The sequence below is a fragment of the Clytia hemisphaerica genome, unplaced genomic scaffold, assembly GCF_902728285.1.
Source record: "Clytia hemisphaerica strain Z4C2 unplaced genomic scaffold, Clytia hemisphaerica genome assembly, whole genome shotgun sequence".
NCBI lineage: Eukaryota > Metazoa > Cnidaria > Hydrozoa > Leptothecata > Clytiidae > Clytia > Clytia hemisphaerica.
In genome coordinates this window covers 583,760-591,441 of record NW_027103300.1, presented here as the reverse complement: position 1 = coordinate 591,441, position 7,682 = coordinate 583,760, and positions in this window count along the sequence as shown.

Here is a 7,682-nt window from a genome sequence, read left to right as displayed (position 1 = left end):
CAGAAAACAACCACAATCTGATCTCAGGTTAGGCTATGCCGACTGAAACAGAATCTCGAAATCAATTCTGTTTTTCAATTTTTGAATAAACCCGAAACAGAGCAAAAAAGAAATTTCAACCATGCGTCCTCTTATAACAGAAAGGCCACCATACAAAAACTCACATGTCGGCCACCGTTGTATGAAAGCGGAGGTAAAAATACAAATCAAATCATTTTTTAATTTTCCTGACTGAGGCATTTAAAGCTAATTATTTCCCACTTGTTTTACTTAAGTGTTTTAAATATTTATCTCATTAAACGACAAATTTTGATTGTCTCCTCAAGCAAAACAAACAGGAAATACATATTCGCACGCAGCTCTGACTTCGTTAAGTATAGATAACTGTCTAAACTGAGATCATGAAAAATGATTTTATCGCAATTCTAATCTCTATAAAGGATCAAGATGTTTCAAACTTTGTGGCTATATTTATCACAGTCAGTCATCCAGTGTTTAGGCGTGACTTTCGTTGTAAACCTTGCCTCGCATTCATCAAGACACTCCAGTGATAAACCTTTTTTTAAGTACAAATTATTAAGAATATAAGGCTTCGATGACAAAAATATTAAAAACAAGTTAAGAATATTTCAAGGCTTCAAGGACCGTAAAGATACTCACAAATTGGTGAAAATAAGAACATTTTCAAAGTAGATTTTTAAGTTGAAGACTAAAAAAGTAAGAACATCCAAAGGCCTCAAAGTTTTTTGATGTTCTTATAAAAATCGTGTATAATATGAGGTAAAGAGGTTTATCAAAGACTAGCACTTAGCACAAGGAAAGAGCTTTGATCAAAAAGCCTTGAAAGAGCCTTCTTAATGCAGGCAGCCCTCGCGATAATATTGGACATGTAGAAGTATCAGTTGTGAGAAAATCTCGGTACGTGGGAAAAAGACGTCATAAAACCAATCCTTTACCGTGCGAATTTTCAAAAATCAAAAGCTTAGCATATGCAATATAAATCATCAAAATTTGAATGTTTACTTCTTTAATTTGATACGAGAAGTTGAAACGATAATCTATGCTGATTTAACAAGTCGTCATGATGCTTACAATCTCCTAATCTAAAGACAATGTCTATCTCTAAACACGCAATATATCACCCGGCTGGTTGACTTTATTTATCAATCGTCTGGCTATCTATCTCGGCTAACAACTGGCGAGGACAAATATACATGCCATCGGTTGCTCAAAATACTTTTTTCATTTTCTTCCGATGAAAACAACTGCATTGCCTCGAAATTTTTTGTCATTCTTTTGCCATTTTTTCCTCCGTGGGCACGGAAAGGGTTAGAAGTGATGACCTGAACAGCTTAGTTCACATTGAGTCTTAGCCGTTTTGTTCCTTAATTTGCCCTTGGTCGATCCCTTAAAATATCTCCTATTTCATGGAGGTAATGGACGTTGGATGACCGTTATTTTGACGTCAAAAATCTCCGTCTAGGTGTAGGCTTTTAAGAACAATATTTGACTTAGAACAACACAGATTGTGCTATTAACTAGGAGACTTAAAAATCAAACTGTTTTTGAAAAATGGCGACTGCATAATCCAAACCGCTATTAGATTTCGTACAGTTTGTAGTTAGCAGTGGATATTTGCACCTAGTTAAGCGTTAGACAGACTACATCATAACGAGGAAACAATAATCTGAAATTTTGGGTTACGCAAACTATTTGTTGAACATTGTCTAAACATAATAATCTAAAATAAATACGAATTAGAAATTGAGTTCGGCTGTAGAAAAATAACTGTTTGTATATGTATGCAGTGTAGGCTTTATTTGCAGGGGCGGGAAAATAGCGAGGGCGAAAAGTAGAGTCTACTTCTGACTGAGATGATGATTTTGACGGCACTGATTCCAGTTTAGTTTTCGTTTTCAAATATTACATAAAAACAGCAAAATAATAGAATTAATTCAGAAACCCAGTCAAAGTTTTCAAAATTTTAGAAAACATAAAATCACCTCCTAAATTTGAAAAATTGGTCAATTGTTAACGGCTTGTTTTTTTTCTCCGAAATTTGACCGGATTAAGTCATCAGCTCAACACTCTGGGTGTGTATAACAGGAACTTCAACTTATTAGATGGTCATTCCTCAAGGCCGTTGTGTTTTGTTTATGCATTTATTTGTACACAGCAAAAAAAAAGAACTATCTTTGCCGTAAAACCTGGAAAAATCAGCGGAAAGATCCCAGAAATGCGCCAATAATGATTCCCCGGGAATGAGAAGGCTTAGCCATCATAATAATAGAACAGAGACTGTACCTCCTATTTGTGGTTGAAACACAGGCAGCTGGCAATTCGTGACCAGTAAATAAGGCTTAATATCATACTTAATATCCATTAATGATTGAGTAATGATTACAAAATTATGGTTCTGATAATTTGAAATTTTCCACAACAGGAAACTCCCCTAACGATGTAATCCCGGCGTCATTTAAAACAATGATCTATATGGACCATTAATTTAGTGGCGCTTAAACAACCTTAAAAAACCGAATATGAGTAATTTCCAAAATTAAAATTTCCAAATTATAATTTGCTCCCCCTATTATTAATTAGCGGTTTGTCTTGTATCCGACATTGTAATTATTTCGACGCCTTAAAAATGATTTTCAAGTATAATGTTAATGTATTGTTTTGACGGTTGCCCATGGAAACGATGAGGACATGGAACGTACTATTATCAAACACAGTAAGATTAAAGAAGAGCATTCAAACTCGAACCCAGTCCCCTAGTCCGCTATTTTGTGATTATGATAGCGCTTCACAAAAAGTTGTATCAGGTTCATCAGTTAAATGAAAAAGTAGTGAAGGTGGCTTTGGATACGAGATTGAAGAGAGTCCGGCTACGGCGAACAAACCAGGCCAAACCAAAGACCTAAAAGATCGCACTTCACAGCAACTAGGATAAGGGAAGAAAGTGGCGCTCTATCATAACTCGACAGTCACTCGAAAAAATCGAACATGTACAAGCATACCTTCAAAGTCAATTTTGGCCCTTAGGTTTGGAGAACATATTTTACTGTATGTTTTTTACCCAAATCACTTTCTGCTTAAAACCAATTGAATAAACTTGTACTATCTACTACTAACAAAAATTAATCATAATATTCCAGAATGAAATAAACTTAAGCAAATTTAAGCTTTAGAAAAATTGTTCAAAACTTGCTATTACTGGCAAAAACCAGGCAGTTTCCGTAGAAAACATTACGTCATAAATAAACCAAAGTCCCTGAACGAGCCTACCCAATAACTTTTTTAAACCCTGGACTATGAAGCTATACCCATCATCATATATTGGAGTTTTTAGAAGAGTAGTACCCATCTAGAAATCAATGTAGTGCTTACAACAATGCCTTGCACAAAAGGCACTACATCAAAAGTATTAAAAAGAAAAGTAGATCTAGCGCACTCGTTGTATTTACATCCCCACCGAGTAGTGGTACCAATTAACGGAATCACTTTCTAAAAACCCTTATGTAAATATTTTGAATTTAACGAGATTAAAGACTATGCCTTAATGTTTTATTAAAGCTCAGAGGGTCTACCAGAGCTTCTTTTAAATTCCCATTCCAAATCAAAACTAAAAATCTTACCTCTCATAAGGTATGAATTCTTCTACTTGTCAACAGTCGTTACCTATTGACAAAAAACAAAAGAATTTCTGTTGAGAAAGAGACAGGAAAATTGCTTCGTTTAATCCAGAGTGCTTAACCTTTACCACACCGAGGCCGTAAATTTACGTTCTAATATATAGCCGAGGCCGTAAATATACGTTTTTCATGGGGTGCTAAGAAAAGCCGCCCTACCGCCTTAAAGACGCCTTTAAATCCCGGGAAATGTCTTATATGACGGAGAGAAATTGTAAACAAACTATTTTCAATAGTTTGAAACCACCTACTTTCGATTTTAACTGTCAAAACAAACTGGAAAATCAGGCAAAATATTCTTTTGGAAATTTATGAGCTCATTGACTGCTGTAACTAACTTTTTATGTTTATTTAGTGGAAAATGGTTTGTTTTATTGGTTGGAAATGTTATGTATTGCTTGTTTGTAGTTTAGTCAGTGTTTGAGGTAAGTTTCTGCCTCCTTATTCTTTAGTATGACGGTACATTAAGGGTGAGGACTGGAGGCTTGTCGGCCGTCATCGACCGTCACCGAAACCCAAGTTAAGGCTTCTGATTAGGCTGCAAAGAGTTTCAAAGTGTATATACTATGTTATTTCTATTGCTTTCATGCTGGTTGATGATAAGAAAGTCATTTTTAGCTGTTTTTAGTGATATTTCCCATAAAAATTACCTCAAGGGGCCTCTGCCTTACGTGCCTCTGATTTACGTGGAAATTTTCTCGAAAACCAAGGTTTTCTAAAAATGAATTCTGCCTTTTCTAGTAAAGGTATGATTGTGATTTTTTGGCTAGCAGTTGTAGTTATAATGGTGGAAACAATGAGCCAGAAAATTATGGTATCGCAAATGTTCTCCCCACTTTTTTTTTAACCGAAAATTTTGAAAAATATGACAAATTGCGTTTTGAATTTTTTTCAACTCTAAGGCAGAAGACTACTGTGTCACCATTGATAGAGGAAAATCCTTTATTTTAACATTTTTGGAAAGCAGGATAGTTGGGCTTTCCAGAATGGGCTTATTTTTTTGAATCGGTTTAGTAGATCAAAAGTTATGACGGAAAGCGTAAAACTGTCATTTTTCCCAAAAAGACAAGGCGTGCACGGGGTGAAGTTCCCAAAGAGAAGGCGTGGTAAAGGTTAAATAGACAGTAATAGAACCTTTTTGGATTAAGCAACAAAAGTAAAACACGACAATATTGAATCCCGCTAGTTTGAAAAAAAAAGGAAATAACGATTCGTCAAAAGAATCGATTTTTCAATATCTCCAAGGATAGCTTTTCGAACTTACCAGGGGAAAAATCTTTGGGTTACTCGCCAAAAAAGGACCAAAGCAAAAGTTAATCAGTGGGTAGCGCTATAGTAACATTCCAATGAAGTTATCAGCTGATAGTGCTTTCAAGCATATCCACTTTTTTCAATCATTGATTCATATTTTTCAAGACACAACAGATCAAAATATCAATCTTGTACCAAGAACCACTTTTTGACTTGATGATGGACGTGATACAATCGTGGGATTTTTTCGCGGGCACACAACGTTCCATTTCTGGTAATCTGGTAAGCATGAATAGCTCCTGAAGTGTGACATATATGTGATGGGTTTTAGTTATTTTTTCACCTTCTGTTTTTTTCATTATTATCATTAGCTGAATAAAAAACAAAATGAACAGATACATTGGAACATGAACATGATTCGATTTATAATTTAAATATGAAAATTCGGAGTGAATCCTTCTAAATGGGGGTCCAACAGGCTGCTTAACTCTGTACTCTTAACTCTTAACTTTTATTACACCCGCTCACTGGAAAATTCGGTCAAAATGTTGTCGCTGGTGGGGAAAATACCCTACAGTTTCAGCCCCATTGGAAAATCGAATTTAAAATTCAATGGAAAATAATTGCACTCAAAAACCAACCTTTTTAACTCGAGAACAATATAATCTATATCCCCATTATAATTGTCATAGAAATTTTCATCCCCACTAGGAAGAAATTACACCAGGCTGTGAGACAGAGGTGTATTACAAAATACGTTTCCCGAATGAAAGACGTACCCCGATCGAGATATACCAAACTTGTCTACATAACTCACTTTTATTAGAACAGGTAAATTTTGGCCTGACTTGTTATGATTATTAAAATGGGCTCTTACATAAAATTTTTGTACATGGGGGGGGGGGGGGTGGATATTTTGTCCAGGGGGTATTGAAAAATCTACAAAATTTGTCTTGTTTAGGGGGCAAAACTGCTCTGTTTAGGGGTTAATATGAATGCCCGGGGGGTCCGGGGTCAACTGATTGTCCGGAAGGTTACATCTTTTGTCCGGGGTGTCGAAAGTCACAATGTCCGGGGGTAAATTTTCAAAAAATGTTATATCCTCCAATATGGGGATATTCAATTTTTTTCTGGAAGAGCCCAATACAATCTGAATAATGAAAAAATTAAAGAAAAAGTACCCAGGTCAGTGCCCCATTCATCCAACGCCCAAAATAGGGGATAATTGTAAATTTAGCTCTCGAAATATCTCGGTTCCCTTATAAATAACAAAGTCAAGAATGTTTTCTTTCATTTTTCAACGTTTTAAGAAAATGTCTAGAAAAAATGTGGAAAAAAATCGCCAGTATGTCGTAAGGGAGCGGTCATAAAGTATCTACTAGAGGGGGGTGGAGGATATTTTGAAAAATCCAAAAAAAATTTCGCACCCCTTTCTAAACCCTCGAAAAAAATTTCGAACCCCCCCTCATAAGGCCAAATATTTTTTCGCACCCCCCCCCCCTACTAAGAAAATTTTTACGCGAAAAAGAATTCATCCAGATGCGGTACAGAGAGTATTATTTGTTTGTATGACAGTTTTTTATGTCAAAATAAGGTAAGGGAGATAGTTTAGCCCTGTTAAATTAAAGTATAACAGGGTTAACACAAGAATCATCTAGTGGTTTTCTCTGAGCTTCTGTAAAATTTGGAAAAAAATACGGCTTATTTTCCCCAGTAGCGACCTGGCTTAATTTTCGGGGGATGCAAACTATGAAATTGGCGCCCCTGGTATTTTTTGTCCTTACTTGCGCCCTCCATTATTAAGTGAAAATATTAATCTGTAAGAGCAGTATGGTTGTGAAAGTAACGTAACGCCCGGAATCTTTGAGTCAAGAAACTTGGAATTTGCTTTTTGTAATTTGAATATAAGGTGTTTTGACATTAGCAGATGCTAAGGAGGCGCAACCATGGTTTGCGCCGACGGGCGAAAATTTCAATATTTTTCACCACCATTTAAGCTAAAAGACACTTTGTTTTGACAAATTTCTTTTAAGAAGTACTTTTTCAAACCACTCTGATGGGCTGTGAGAGCCACTAACCTACTTCCCTCACCTAGCTCAATGTTACAAACCAAAAGGGCAAGGCGATGATGCCCAAATAATGGCAATCTGAAATGTACATATATCCAATAAGATAAATTATTAGTTGTCGGCCGTAAGGCCGAAAAATTTTTGAAATCTTCAAACGTAAAACTATGAAATTAGACTTCCTACATTTTCTCTTGAGTTTCCCAAAAAAAATTGGAACCCCCCCCTGAACCCTCGAAAAAATTTCGAACACCCCCCCCCCCCCCCTAGAATCCGCCTACCTCCTACCCCCCCTAGTAGATACTTTATGACCGCTCCCTAAATAGGAAACGCTGTACCATTCAGGACAAAATGTCTGTCCAGATTTAATTGCAACATGGAAATTTTAGACTATTTAGAAAATACTGAGATGAACTATCATACAATAAAAATTTGATGAACAACATATTTGGAAATACAGTAAATTCTAACTAAAAGGCGCAAATCCTTCACAAAATATTATATCCCACTAAAAGTAAGAAGAACTCATATCTAATCAGTTTAAGGTAAGTGCCCATTTTCTGGCGCATGTCGGCATCAAATATCTCACTTGAAGATAGTGTAAGAAATTGGAAAACCCGAGGCCTGAAAAAAAACTCTGGTCACTAAAGTCTGTCTCGATATTATCTGCAGC